The 14989-nt window shown below is 40.0% G+C and overlaps 2 protein-coding genes across 2 annotated transcripts in view; one reads left to right on the top strand and one right to left on the bottom strand.

The window, feature by feature from the left end:
* The window catches only part of LOC149470540 (uncharacterized), a 699116-nt gene that overhangs the window by 437919 nt on the left and 246208 nt on the right, over positions 1 to 14989 (bottom strand). The window lies entirely within an intron of this gene.
* Positions 1 to 14989, top strand: part of LOC149470544 (uncharacterized) — a 125314-nt gene that overhangs the window by 17415 nt on the left and 92910 nt on the right. The window lies entirely within an intron of this gene.

Raw genomic sequence — 14989 nt, 5'->3', positions numbered from 1 at the left:
ATAAAAAAAAAAAAAAAAAATTATAATAAAAAATAATAATTAATAAAAATTACAATAAAAAAATTGAATTAAAAAAAAAAAAAAAAAAAAAAAATTATAATAAAAAATAAAAAATAATAATTAATAAAAATTACAATAAAAAAATTGAATTAAAAAAAAAAAAAAAAAAAAAAAAAATTATAATAAAATATAATAATAATTAATAAAAATTACAATAATAAAAAAAAAAAAAAAAAAAAAAATAATAATAATAAAAATTACAATAATAAAAAAAAAAAAAAAAAAATTTAAAATGTTTATCTAAAATTCTATTCTAAAAGTTTAATATTATGCGGACTAAACTTACATACTACTTTGAAATGCTTGTGTATGCTATTGTATGCTTAATCATTAATCCTTCTATTTTCCCCTTTATTATGTTCTATATTTAATAATCGCTCAAGAAACAGGCTAAATCAAATTCCTTGTTTAATCCCAAAGGATGCAAGGAATTCATTAGATATATCCACTGGGATTCTTTCTTACTTATTTCTCTAATGAGATTGTCTCCTCTCCAGTGTGCCTTATGCTTCTCTATTCCCCAAAATTCTAGGCCTTCTGTTTTTTGTTCATGGTATAGTTTGAAATGTAATGATACATTATGGTATTTATAACCTTTTGCAATGTTCCGAACATGCTCCTTTATTCTCTCTTTTAGCCTGCGTTTTGTTCTTCCTATATAAATTTTATTGCACGGACATTTCAATGCATATACTACCCCCTTGGTGTCACATGATATGAATTGTTTTATCTTAAATGTTTTACCACTTATCAAATTATTGAAATGCATTCTTTTTCTGGGGTTATTTTTTGTTCTGATACAACTATAACATCTTCCACACTTATAAAATCCAATTTCCTGAAAAAAAGTAAGTGTATTTTGTTTAGGTGGATTTAATACGTTCTTCACTATCTTGTCTCTGATATTGGGGGCTTTTTTATAAATAAATCTTGGATTTTCAGGGATACTATCTTTTAAATCTTTATCTAGCTTTAATATGTCCCAATGTTTATTTATTATTCTTTGCACATCTTTATATTGCTTATTGTACGGCATTATAATAGTCATAACATTGTCCATACTATTGTTATTCTGACTTTTTGTTAGTAATTTGTTTCTATCTAGTACTCCTACCCTTTCTCTTTCTTCTACTATATATTCTTTTTTGTACCCTTTATTAATAAATCTCTTTATAAGGATGTCACTCTGTTCCTGGTAATCAATATCATGTGTACAATTTCGTCTCAGTCTCATAAACTGCCCTCTGGGTATGTTCTTTATCCATGCTTTATGATGGCAACTATGGGTGGGTATATATGAATTTCTGTCTGTATTTTTAAAGTAATTTTTTGTAGAGATTTTTAATCCCTCTTTCACTAGCCATATATCCAAAAAATTAATGGTTTTATCGCTGCTATTCCAGCTAAGTGATATATTATGATTATTATTATTTAATTCCTTATAGAATTGCGCTAGTGACGTTTCATTACCTTTCCATACTAGAATTATGTCATCTATATATCTATAGTATGCTATGAGTTCTTGTTTGTGATTATTGAATATTGTATCCTCCTCCCATTGTGCCATATATAAATTTGCTATGCTGGGGGCAAAACGTGCCCCCATCGCTACTCCCTTGGTTTGCAGGTAATACTTATTGTTATACCAGAAGAAGTTATGTTTGAGACAGAATATTAGGCACTTAATAATTAATTTATTAAGTGCCTAAAAAGCAGAAAAAATACCTTATTAAGTATATTAAGGTATATTCCAGTGTGCAGGGGGTCCTCAGAATATTTAGTGTTAATATGTGGTTACACCCCTTTAGCACCTGATGGATAAATGTATGCACTAGCTGTTGGGATTTGAGCACAGGGATCTCTTGTTTGTTCTAATGTACAGTCAGGTCCATAAATATTGGGACATGGACACAATTCTAACATTTTTGGCTCTATACACCACAATGGATTTGAAATGAAACAAACAAGATGTACTTTAACTGCGGACTGTCAGCTTTAATTTGAGGGTATTTACATCCAAATCAGGTGAACGGTGTAGGAATTACAACAGTTTGCATATGTGCCTCCCACTTGTTAAGGGACCAAAAGTAATGGGACAGAATAATAATCATAAATCAAACTTTCACTTTTTAATACTTGGTTGCAAATCTTTTGCAGTCAATTACAGCCTGAAGTGTGGAACGCATAGACATCAGCAGACGCTGGGTGTCATCCCTGGTGATGCTCTGCCAGGCCTCTACTGCAACTGTCTTCAGTTCCTGCTTGTTCTTGGGGCATTTTCCCTTCAGTTTTGTCTTCAGCAAGTGAAATGCTCAATCGGATTCAGGTCAGGTGATTGACTTGGCCATTGCAGAACATTCCACTTCTTTGGTTGCTTTTGCAGTCTGCTTTGGGTCATTGTCCATCTGCACTGTGAAGCGTCCAATGAGTTGTGAAGCATTTGGCTGAATATGAGCCGATAATATTCCCGAAACACTTCACAATTCATCCGGCTGCTTCTGTCAGCAGTCACATCATCAATAAATACAAGAGAAGCAGTTCCATTGGCAGCCATACATGCCAACGCCATGACACTACCACCACCATGCTTCACTGATGGGATGGTATGCTTAGGATCATGAGCAGTTCCTTTCCTTCTCCATCCTCTTCTCTTCCCATCACTCTGGTACAAGTTGATCTCGGTCTCATCTGTCCATAGGATGTTGTTCCAGAACTGGGAAGGCTTTTTTACATGTCGTTTGGCAAACTCTAATCTGGCCTTCCTGTTTTTGAGGCTCACCAATGGTTTCCATCTTGTGGTGAACCCTCTGTATTCACTCTGGTGAAGTCTTCTCCTGATTGGTGACTTTGACACACATACACCTACCTCCTGGAGAGTGTTCTTGATCTGGCCAACTGTTGTGAAGGGTGTTTTCTTCACCAGGGAAAGAATTCTTCGCTCATCCACCACAGTTGTTTTCCGTGGTCTTCCGGGTCTTTTGGTGTTGCTGAGCTCTTCTGCGTTCCTTCTTTTTAAGAATGTTCCAAACAGTTGTTTTGGTCACGCCTAATGTTTTTGCTATCTCTCTGATGGGTTTGTTTTGTTTTTTCAGCCTAATGATGGCTTCACTGATAGTGACAGCTCTTTGGATCTCATCTTGTGAGTTGACAGCAACAGATTCCAAATGCAAATCGCACACTCGAAACGAACTCTGGACCTCACTTCCTGTCTGTGCCTGACCTCATTTCCTGTCTGTGCCTGACATCACTTCCTGTCTTCCATAGAGACTTCCTGTCTCTGTATATGTGTGATCACCACCTTGTGGAGATCAGAAGACCTGCAGCCCAAGAAATGTCACAAGAAAATGAAACCAAACTGTACGATGACAGCAAGATTTATTACCTACTTCAGCTCCGGAATGTTTTACCCCCTTCATGACCGGGGTATTTTTTGCCATTCAGCACTGGCAATTGTGCGGTCGTGCAACATTGCACCCAAATTAAATTGATATAATTCTGCACACAAATATAGCTTTCTTTGGTGGTATTTGATCAGCACTGGGGGTTTATTTTTTAATACAAATGATATTTTTGATGGAATCCTTTTGCTTGGTTGACCTATAATAGTTTATAGGTCCATACTATGAGGTGAGCGGCCATCCTTATCCATAGGTGGAGGTGCAGATTTCACGGGGGAGCACTGCAGTCTTTCTGGAGCACATTCTATATCAAACACCTTTATTCTAGCACAATATTTGATTGAACTGTTCCAATTATAAGGACTTTTATTGTATATTTTATATGTATATATGTACATGAATATGGCGTGTATGAGAGAGAGCAACACTGATTTTCAGATTGGATTAAATGATATCTTCTACTTTGTTATAAAACATATCCCATAAAATCAGATTTCTTCATACATGTAGTACAACATGTATTCTGCTCCGTGTCTTTGGTAGAAGCATAGCTGAATCCGTGGATATTGATTGGTCTGTGTGAAGTTATGGCGTCTACAAACTATGGGATATAGAATGGAATTTATGCAGCTTTTACGTCGCTGTTACTTTCTGACTGCCGATCACATTTCTTGAGGCAGTAAAATGCCCGGACCTTACAAACATCCCCAAATGTCCCCTTTATGGGAAGGATACATCCCAAGGTATGTGCTGAGAGGCATGTTGTGTCCATGGAACATTTACAGTTTTTGCCATAAGTTATTGGAAAATGAAAAACAAAATCTCTTTACACCAAGTTGTCATTTAATGAGCTATTTCTGGCACACGCCATGGGGAGATGTGGAATTACACCCCAAAACACATTCTGCTACTTCTCCCCAGTATGAGGACACCACAAGTGACAGACTTTCTGGCAGCCTTGCCACATACAGGTCCCAAAATCCAATGACCACCTTAAGGAGGCTTAGACAACCATCTTCGGGTGCGAGGGTAGGGTAGTGGTAAAATATGAACCTGCAGCCACTTGCTCGTGATTTGGATTTTTAACAATGCTACAGATTTGTTATTTTTTGCGCATTCCCCACCACTATACAGCCGGGAGTGTGAGGACTTTAGTAAAGTCTGATTTCATGTGGAAGTGATACAAATGGCTGTGAATCCACCTGTTACTTCCATGAACATTGCTGCAATGTGCCCTGACCCCGCCACCGGACAGCAGAGCCCGGTCCTGTCATGGTGGGTGTCACTGGGAAGGGTGGCGGGAGCTCAGTGGACCTCCTGTACACAGACCAGGAAGTGACATGTATGACGTGGATGACATCACTTCCTGGACTGGAGCTGTCATTCTCCGGGATCAGTGCCGGGGGAAGCAGCTGATGGAAGGTGGTCTGTGTTCCATCATCTGCAATGGAGTAGAGAGGAGACATCCACAGTCTAATATACCCCAGGGGTCTCCATAAAGAGAACCTGTCACCTATATGCCATCACATAGGAGGCTATTGGTCCCCTACATGATAGCAATACAAGTTATGGACAAAATAAATAAAGTTTTAAGCATAGAAAGAGACACATTTTTTTAATAATGCAAAAATGTTAGAGCCCCTCCTCCCCCGACACACACCTACAAAAACACGCACATTGGGGCACCTATATAGGAACACAGTGATCCCCACACACGTTACATATGAGCTGTGGTGGTTTATGTAAGGATATATTCTACTTATAAAGGGCGTGTCCCTTTCCCTTAGATGAAATATTACAGTGCCTCTAGCCGTTAAAATACGGCAAATATTTAGTGAACCAATAATTTGGACACCTTGATAATTTGATCACCACTTATTATTAGACCTTGAATCCTTTTAGCCAGTATGATTTCGTACCATACACACAAAATTTGCCTTATAATAGATAAATATAAAAATTTATTTATGTCCAAAAATTGTATATATATTAACACAAAACGCAAAAGACTGGTGATGAATGAATACTGGTACACACGGTCAAAGATATACGATACCAATATTATACACAATACAATGTTTCTAAATAATGATAAACAAGATTACAATTTTTCTAGATGATAATGATTAAAAATTAAATCTAGTAATAACTGATAATTTAGAGTATCTCAGAGGTTATTTTCTCTCAGAATGTGGCCATAGGATTGGGAGAAGATATTCCCTGATAAATTATACTCTAATCACTAAAATTTAATAATTTATGAAATATGTAAAATTTTCAATATGACACCAACAATATCTAACAGTAATACAGGATCTCTCTATATATATAAACACCCAATGCAGTTGTTATCACTCTAAGGTAATTCTTATCACTCTAAATAACAGAGGAAATCTGCAATACAAAATTAGATGGACAGTCTCACCACACCCAGAATTTGGACTATGACACCTTCCCAGTGGATTCAGCTGGCAATGGAACGCCTTCAGAATGATGGCCACAGGGACAAGTGATAGATATATAGTATAGTAGAGATTCAGAGGTTTAGAAGTTTAGTAGAAAGTTTAAAAAGTTTGAAAGGATGAAAGAGTGGTTATTCAGCAGGGATGGATTTCAGCCTCTTCAGTCAGTTTTCAGTCAGGTTCTTTTAGTCAGTTTTTCAGGGTTTTTTTTTCTCCAGGTTTTCCAATCAGTCCTTTTTTTAGTGAGTTGCATGGCTTTTTATACCATCTAAACTATTGTTCTAAAAGACCCTCCCAACAGGCTTTTTGATTGGCCGGTCGAGAAATGTATGTACCTAAGCTATCTCTCACCTGTCCACTAGGTGGCAGTCAGGGCTCATAGAACAATTTGAGTATTTATGATGACTCATACCTCGGGAGAACCCAAGGTGATTTCAGGTATTAAATATACGTCTTATCCAGATATATATATTTGATTATACCTATAATGTTCTAAATAGGAACCATAGGAGATATATGTGTATTCAGTTATTCATTTCCCTGAAATACAAACGTGTGTGCAAGCATTTGTTTTCTGATATAAATTTCTAACTGATACCAATTCACCATATATCTTTCTTTTCATCATTTCATACTCAATTTAGTGGTATACCATCCTCAACTCTGCTGAATATATTTTTGTGTGTGAAACATACTCTTTATAACATCCCATTGATAATATGCTTTTTGATAATGTCTCTGTGGGTAGATATATCCAGTTCTTAGCTTTATATGTCCTAAGTTTAACCTTTTTGTTTTAGAAAAAAAATTCCCATGAGTAGGAAAGACCCTCTGTTTACCTGTCCATTGTGGAGGAGTTGGGGTAAACAACCAGTTATACTTGTAACCTTAGTGGATAATAGTATATTGTGACGGTTCGAGAAGTTTGTTTGTTCATCACACTCTCCAAGGTTTTGGGTGAACCTTCAGCCAGTAAGGTTTCCGTCTCATCATTGTTCTTTTGGTTAGGTGTGATGACTCAATGTTTAGAGGTCTAACGTCTTATTTGACTGTCTGATTAACTTTTGTAGATGTATTCTCCCCAACCCCAATATACAAATAGTATTTGTTGACATATGCACCTTTTAGTTAGTCTCATAGTCGCCAATTTAAACTACTCAGAATTGTCGGTCTTAGGCCACCTGTAGATAGTCAAACAGTCTATTGTCTCTGGAAAAAGTTCCCTTCACCCATTATCTGCATGTCTTTACTAGAGGGTCCTTTGAATTTCAACCAAAAAGAGTTAACCCTTAAGAGGCGGTTAGGCTGGTCTGCTGTTGAAATAAAGTTATGTTTTTGATAAATCTCTTCAAAAGGCACTACACAGCACACACGCCGGAGGGAGAGCAATGATTGGAGCACCAGTGCTCCTGTGTAACTCTATACTGATGACCTGGAGGGGCTATTAAAGCGTTCCAAGTGCACACAGTGTTACGGCTTGACATGTTGGGAATCCGATTTCCTCGGCACAACCTCATCTTTTATATTTCACCAGAAAATAGGTCATGAATTGCATTTATGTGCTCAGAAATAAACGTTACTATATTGTTCCTGAAATGTTGCCTTTCATAAACTGTTGTGCTAATATCATGTAACATAGAAAATGACAACTCCCAACATTGGATTATATAGGGTGTCTGCTATCAAAGAATACATCAGATTTGGGGTTTAGTGATCTTCAGGAATAAAATGATTTTTAAAAGGTGTAAACAAAGAACAAAAAATGTCCCCAGGACTCCATGGACCCCTTCATTCCACGCCGTCTCCAGGAACCGGGAAACCACAGAGAAGCCAAGTGTCCCCCGACTTCCTCTCCAGGCTGGGATGTCACTCTGGTTGGGCGCCACCTACAGGGGAAGAAGCAGACTGCACCGGCCTACATCTGCTCTATGCTTTGTCTGATCAGGATGGCGGCCATTTCTCCCTGAACACAGAGCGCCCTAAACACGAGGTAAACGTGGTGCAGCATTGAGCCCCGTCCAGCTGTAGTGTAGACTTTGACAGGCTGCAGGCAGCGGGGCTGGACGCTGTACCTGTGCCTACCAGGTGTATTATAATGCCAGCATTGCACCCACAGGGGCCGGACCCCCCATGTACAAGGGGCCTAAGAGATACCATCAGCTTGTGTCCCATTCCACTAGACTCCTAGAACTGGAAGAGGACATTTTTGGGGGGATGTGTTGTAGAAGAACCCAGACCACGGTATTGTGCGGTGAAAATATCATCCAACTTTATTCATCATATATATGTGACACTTTAACAACAGAAGGAAAGAGATAGATTGTTTACATTTCAAGGATCTATTTATACCGTTTATATCATCTATGCTAGGAAACTGATTAACATATGCCACGCCCTTCATTAATACCAACCCCGCCCACTTATGTAACCCTCTAAACATCCAAATCCCCGTAACTTCCCAGAAGACACTTTCATCTTTTATCCATAACAAGCTGATTGGGTACAAGAGAACCCCGAGCCCCTCCTGCTCATTCCCACACAACAAGTCCATGTCATCTACAAGGTGAGAGGACCTGAAGGAGAACAAAACCATGACCACCAGGACCATCGCCTGACTGAAGCCATGCTCACATTTCTTTCTAATGCTGCTTCTATGGTCTCCTCAGATACAGATTTGGCAGATGTACATTCGTGTCTTCAAGGAGCTGATCAAACATGATTTGTGCTTGACCATCTTTTTTGGGAAACGGAGGTGACATTAGGGGTCTGATAGACCTCTTGTGTTCATTAAAGAGGATCTGTGACCAGCAATATGTTATCACATGCGAGGCTATTAACCCCCTATATGGCAATAATAAAGTTCAGAGAAAAAAAGTTTAAAGTAACACACTGTAAATGAAAAAACACACAAAACACATTTTAAAGCCCCCAGTTCCCGTATACATGAGCAATTGCAAGGGTTGGGTGAGGTTTCCGTAGGAAAACATCAATCACACTACACATTGTACATATCTCTGCACACACCAGAGGGAGAGGAATAACTCTAGGGCCATCATTCATGGTTCACTATATAAACTGATGACTGTAAAGGCTTTTAAAGCGTCACCTATGGACAATTTCTGGTACTGAAGTTTGTCACCATTTCACAAATACACACAATTTTGGCATGTTTGGTATCTATATACTTGATGCCAACTCAATATTTTACATTTCACCAAACAAATTGAGTCATATATTGTGTTTTCTGTGTATTAAAATTATCTTTAGTGGGATTTTTTTTACAGAAAATATGCATTTGACAAATAGCTGAGCTAATATCCTGTGACATAGAAAATGGGAACTACCACCATTATATTCTCCAGGGTCTCTGCTTCAGAAAACAAAACATTTGTGGGTTTCAAGTAATCTTCTGTTCTAAAATGTGAATGTAATCATGTGCATAAAAATCAACTCAGCAAAACACACAACAGCAACAATGTATACAATTATCATCAAATCTATAGTAGCAACTAATGGCCTAAGAAGCAAAGCCACCATATTACTCAACCAAGTTCCAGCTAAACCCATCTAAGAAAATGGATCCCACTTCCCCCCACCCAGGTGACTGTTGGAACTCCTTTACCTTGTGTAGATATCTCCTTCTGAGATCCTCATGATCTAATATAAATGTACAACACTCTCTGACACCAGTTTGTAGACTCTGCCTTGATCTTCCGATCAATAGTCAGCCGCCATGCAGTTCTGTGACACCACCTTAGGTGATGGAGCCACTTCTGCTGTCAGCTCGGCTATACCATCAATGGTGTCATTGGTTATCTGATCCATGACTCCAGTACACCGGTTCATCTTATCTTAGATTACTTAGATTCCCCATCCCGTCTATGAAGGGCTCACTGCATAAAACATCTCCACTCCAGAGAAAATGTTTCTTCTCACTGGAAGGCCAGGGGAGTATTGGGAGAAATTGAGGCTTTCCCTTACAGATATGGGGGAGAGGCAACATCACCTAAAGTACAGCTATGGGTGGAATTGAAGGGAAGACATTTTAGGGCGCTCCTTCCACACAAGAAGCAATGTATCTGGAAGAACTAGGAATCCATTGGACCAATGGGGATTAAACATTCTGCAATACATTGAGACACCATGAAATGTTACTGGCCTGTGATTGGCTCTCCTACTGTTAGTGAAGTGAGACTCCCCTTGTCGGTGTCATTAATGGAAAGAAACCATGTGAAATGTTTCCCCCCAAAACCAAAAAGGTGACCCCCTTGGGTAGGTAGCCATCCTACTATTCCTGATATGAGTTTGTAGTCCCTGCTACTACAGGAAACATGCGGGCGATCATTTACACCTTTTACAGCAGGACAGTAAATATCAGAACACAATTCAAACATCAGACCAACAGCAGGAAGTCTGCTAACTGAATGTGTAATGCAATCTGTCATTAGCATTCCCAGAGTTCCCTCTGCAACATAGTTGTATCAGCTGTTGGTCCTGTCTGTAGATCTGTTATTTTCCCACCTTCTGTAAAAGGGTGACAACCCTGATCATTCTGCAGGAACATTACACAGCAGCGTTGTCACCCTGTACAGGGAAGTCTTAGATAGATTATAAGTAAGACACACAACAAGTAAAGCCCAACTTCAGCTAACGCTTCTACAGCAGTTACAGCAACAGGTTCTCTATAAGGTCCAACCCCCATATGAATGACGACTGACAGTTGTGAGCACCCCCAGCAGTGTTATAGGATTTGCCCCAACCCCTCCAACTGCCAATATTTCCCAAAAGACTTGGCCTTCTACAGGAAGTAGACAAAAAATATCTACTGGGAGGGACAACAAAAAAATAAAACAATAAGAGAATCGGAAAAGCAAAACCTTCTCTGCTAATGACAGATTTCATTATTAATGTCATTAGTGATTTTGCCCATAGTTACACTTTGGTGCCAACGTTGTAATATTTCCAGGGAGAAGAAGTTTTCTTTACAAACTTTCCACCAAAAAGAGATGTGTGCACTCAGAGTGATTATTGTGAACCCCAATCAGAGGAATGTCAGTCCCCCGGAAGAAGTGGTAGGAATATGACCGCACACTCAGCACTTTGTAAGTTCAGATCTCTGGCAGTTGTATTGTGTGATTAGTCTATGGAGAGGAGTAATAGCTGGAAAGAGAAAACATGGAACAAGGATTTCTGATCTTCACCTGATGGAATCCCATTTGGCAGAACTACATGGAACACAAGTGGCCAGCTGGGCTTACGTTTTACTGCTGAATACATCCCCTAAATCAGCAGTAACTCAGTATTGGAAGGCCTGCATCAGCTTGGGATGTTGTTTTCTCACTGAACAGAGACTTCTTTCTAGCTGGTGTCACAGACACAGACCTGCCTGAAAGGTTGTCACCCATGAGATGATATCCTACAACCTCACAAACACCCCCTTTCCTCTCTCTGATCACGATCTCATCACCTTCATAGTCTCCTCATCTTCAAACACTTATCCCTCCAATCAGCAATCACCTGCAGAAACCTTCACAACTTGAACCCTTCTCCTTTCCACTCTGCAACTGACCAACTCTATGACAGAATCTCTCCCCTGTCCTGCCCTGACCTGGCCACTGCTGTCTACAACAGTTCACTTTCATCCACATTAGACTCACTTGATCCTCTAACATGAAGCATCAGGCCCCGCCCATTACAACCTTGGCAGACTGACAACTCCAGAGATCTTAAACGTTTCAATACCGGGCAATTTTACACCTTCCTGCCCAGGCCATTTTTCAGGTTTCAGCGCTCTCACACTTTGAATGACAATTGCGCGGTCATACAACATTGTACACAAACTAAAATTTTATCATTTTAGTCACACAACTAGAGCTTTCTTTTGGTGGTATTTAATCACCGCTGGTGTTTTTATTTTTTGCTAAATTAACAAAAAAAGATCAAACTTTTTGAAAAAAACACGTTTTTTTTTGTTTCTGTTATAAAAGTTTACAAATAAATAATTGTTCTTCATAAATTTAGGCCGAGATGTATTCTGCTACATGTCTTTGGTGAAAATAACCCAAATTAGGATGTATTTTTTAGTTTGTAGGAAAGTTATAGAGTTCACAAACTATGGTATAGATCTGAATATTGATCAATCCTGAAGTACTGACAGCCAATCTAATTTCTTGAGATCCAAGAATGTCAGAACAGTACAGATATCCCCCAAATGTCAGAACAGTACAGATATCCCCCAAATGTCAGGACAGTACAGATATCCCCCAAATGTCAGCACAGTACAGATATCCCCCAAATGTCAGGACAGTACAGATATCCCCCAAATGTCAGGACAGTACAGATATCCCCCAAATGTCAGAATAGTACAGATATCCCGCAAATGTCAGGACGGTACAGATATCCCCCAAATGTCAGGACAGTATAGATATCCCCCAAATGTCAGGACAGTACAGATATCCCCCAAATGTCAGGACAGGACAGATATCCCCCAAATGTCAGAACAGTACAGATATCCCCCAAATGTCAGGACAGTACAGATATCCCCCCAAATGTCAGGACGGTACAGATATCCCCCAAATGTCAGAACAGTACAGATATCCCCAAATGACCCCTTTTTGCAGAGTAGACAGTCCGACGTACTTCATAAGAGGAATGGCGAGTTTTTTGAAGTTGTATTTTTTTGTCATAATTTTTCGGAAAATTAAAAAATTAAAAAAATTATTTTCACTATTTTTTTTTTACATCCTGTCACCAGTGCAGTACAGCATCATCATATAACTGGCATGGCAGTGAACAGGGACACTGACTAGTGACAGTATGAAAAAAAAATATTTTTTTTTTTTATTTTTTTTTATTATATTTAATTTTTTATTACATTTTTTTTTATTTTTTTTAAGTTTTTTTTTCATATTTTACTATGACCAAAGTAGTACAATGTTACCATAGTAACATTTTACTACTTTGGGGAAGTGATCAGTATTTTTTTTTTTTACACAATTTGCTTATAGCAAAGAATTACTTTGCTATAAACAAGCATTTACCTGAATGAAATCGATTCATTCAGCTTTTTTTTTTTTTTTTTTTTTTTTGTGCTTAGCTGTGATTTGGTCACAGCTAATCACATGACATGTGCATGTGATTAGCTGTGACCATTCACAGCTAGGCACTAGTATACAATGGATGGCATCATGAATGAAGCCATCCATTGTATACAACTGTCATGTGACCTGCTGTGATTGGTCACAGCAGGTCACATGGTACCGGCAACGGGAGCCGGTACTCGGATCTGTCATCGGCCGTGTCCGAGGTGCACGGCCGGTGACAGATCGCACTGCTGCGCCACTCTGCATTAGCGCAAACGGCGCATGTGCGAGAGCACGCCAAATGGCGTGCACCCGGAATGCAGAGACTGTTTTGAAGCCGCCAAACGGCCATTGGCCGGGCGGCTAATGGTTAAACTACATAGACGTGCGCTGGAGCGAATGTGGCGTAAAACCAAATCTCACCAAGCATTCACCCGATATAAATCTGCTTTCTTCACATACAATTCCTCCCTCCATGCTGCCAGACAAGCCTACTTTGTCACTCTCATCAATAGCTTCTCGTCGTCTCTTCTCTACTTCTCTCAACTTTCTCCACCTCCACCCAGTACCTCACTCACTGCTCACGAGATTGCAAATCATTTCAAAAACAAGATTGATGCAATTTGTAGGGGCAACTCCACTGCACAGACATCCATCCCACTTAGCATACCTTATACTAAACCTCCCTCAACACTTTCCTCTTCTGACCTTCCTACTACCAAAGAGCTCACTAAGGTTTTCTCAGAAGCCCGTCTCACTACCTGCCCCCTGGATCCTGTCCCCTCACAACTACTACGGTCACCCTCTTCTTCCATCCTATGCTCCCTCACTCACATCTTCAATCTTTCCCTCTTTACTGGTGCCTTCCCCTCCTCTCTAAAGCATGCGCACATCACTCCCATGCGTAAAAAGCCCTCCCTGGACCCCACCAACCTGAACAACTTAAGACCCATCTCCCTGCTGCCATTTACCTCTAAACACCTAGAACTCTTAGTCTACAATCGCCTGAGCTCCCACCTCACCGACAACAACCTTCTTGACCCTTCACAGTCTGGCATTCCCTCACTACACTCCACTGAAACTGCCCTACTAAAACTCACTAATGATCTACTAACTGCTAAAACCAATGGCCACTACTCCATACTCATCCCAACCAATGGTCACTACTCTGTACTCATCCCAACCAATGGCCACTATTCCGTACTCATCCCAACCAATGGCCACTACTCCATACTCATCCCAACCAATGGTCACTACTCTGTACTCATCCCAACCAATGGCCACTACTCCATACTCATCCCAACCAATGGCCACTATTCCGTACTCATCCCAACCAATGGCCACTACTCCGTACTCATCCCAACCAATGGCCACTACTCCATACTCATCCCAACCAATGGCCACTATTCCGTACTCATCCCAACCAATGGCCACTACTCCATACTCATCCCAACCAATGGCCACTATTCCGTACTCATCCCAACCAATGGCCACTACTCCATACTCATCCCAACCAATGGTCACTACTCCGTACTCATCCCAACCAATGGCCACTACTCTGTACTCATCCCAACCAATGGCCACTACTTAGTACTCTTACTACTTGACCTCTCTGCAGCTTTTGATACAGTTGACCATCCCCTCCTTCTCAAAAAACTCAACTCTTTTGGCCTCCAAATCTCTGCTCTCTCCTGGTTCTCCTCCTATCTATCGCAGCGCTCCATCAGCGTTACCTATAACTCTGCCTCCTCCTCTTCACTCCCTCTTTCTGTAGGGGTCCCTCCAGGTTCCGTCCTTGGACCCCTACTCTTCTCCATCTACACCTCCTCCCTTTGTCACTTGATAAACTCCCATGGCTTTAAGTACCACCTCTATGCTAATGACACACAAATCTATCTTTCTATCCCTCACCTCACCCCTTCAGTCTCCTCCTCACCTCACCCCTTCAGTCTCCTCCTCACCTCGCCCCTTCAGTCTCCTCTCGCAT

This window comes from Staurois parvus, unplaced genomic scaffold (assembly GCF_062004578.1).
Source record: "Staurois parvus isolate SC_StPar_1 unplaced genomic scaffold, SC_StPar_1.0 ptg000039l, whole genome shotgun sequence".
In the NCBI taxonomy this organism is placed as follows: domain Eukaryota; kingdom Metazoa; phylum Chordata; class Amphibia; order Anura; family Ranidae; genus Staurois; species Staurois parvus.
This window is presented reverse-complemented; position numbering and strand designations above follow the sequence as displayed.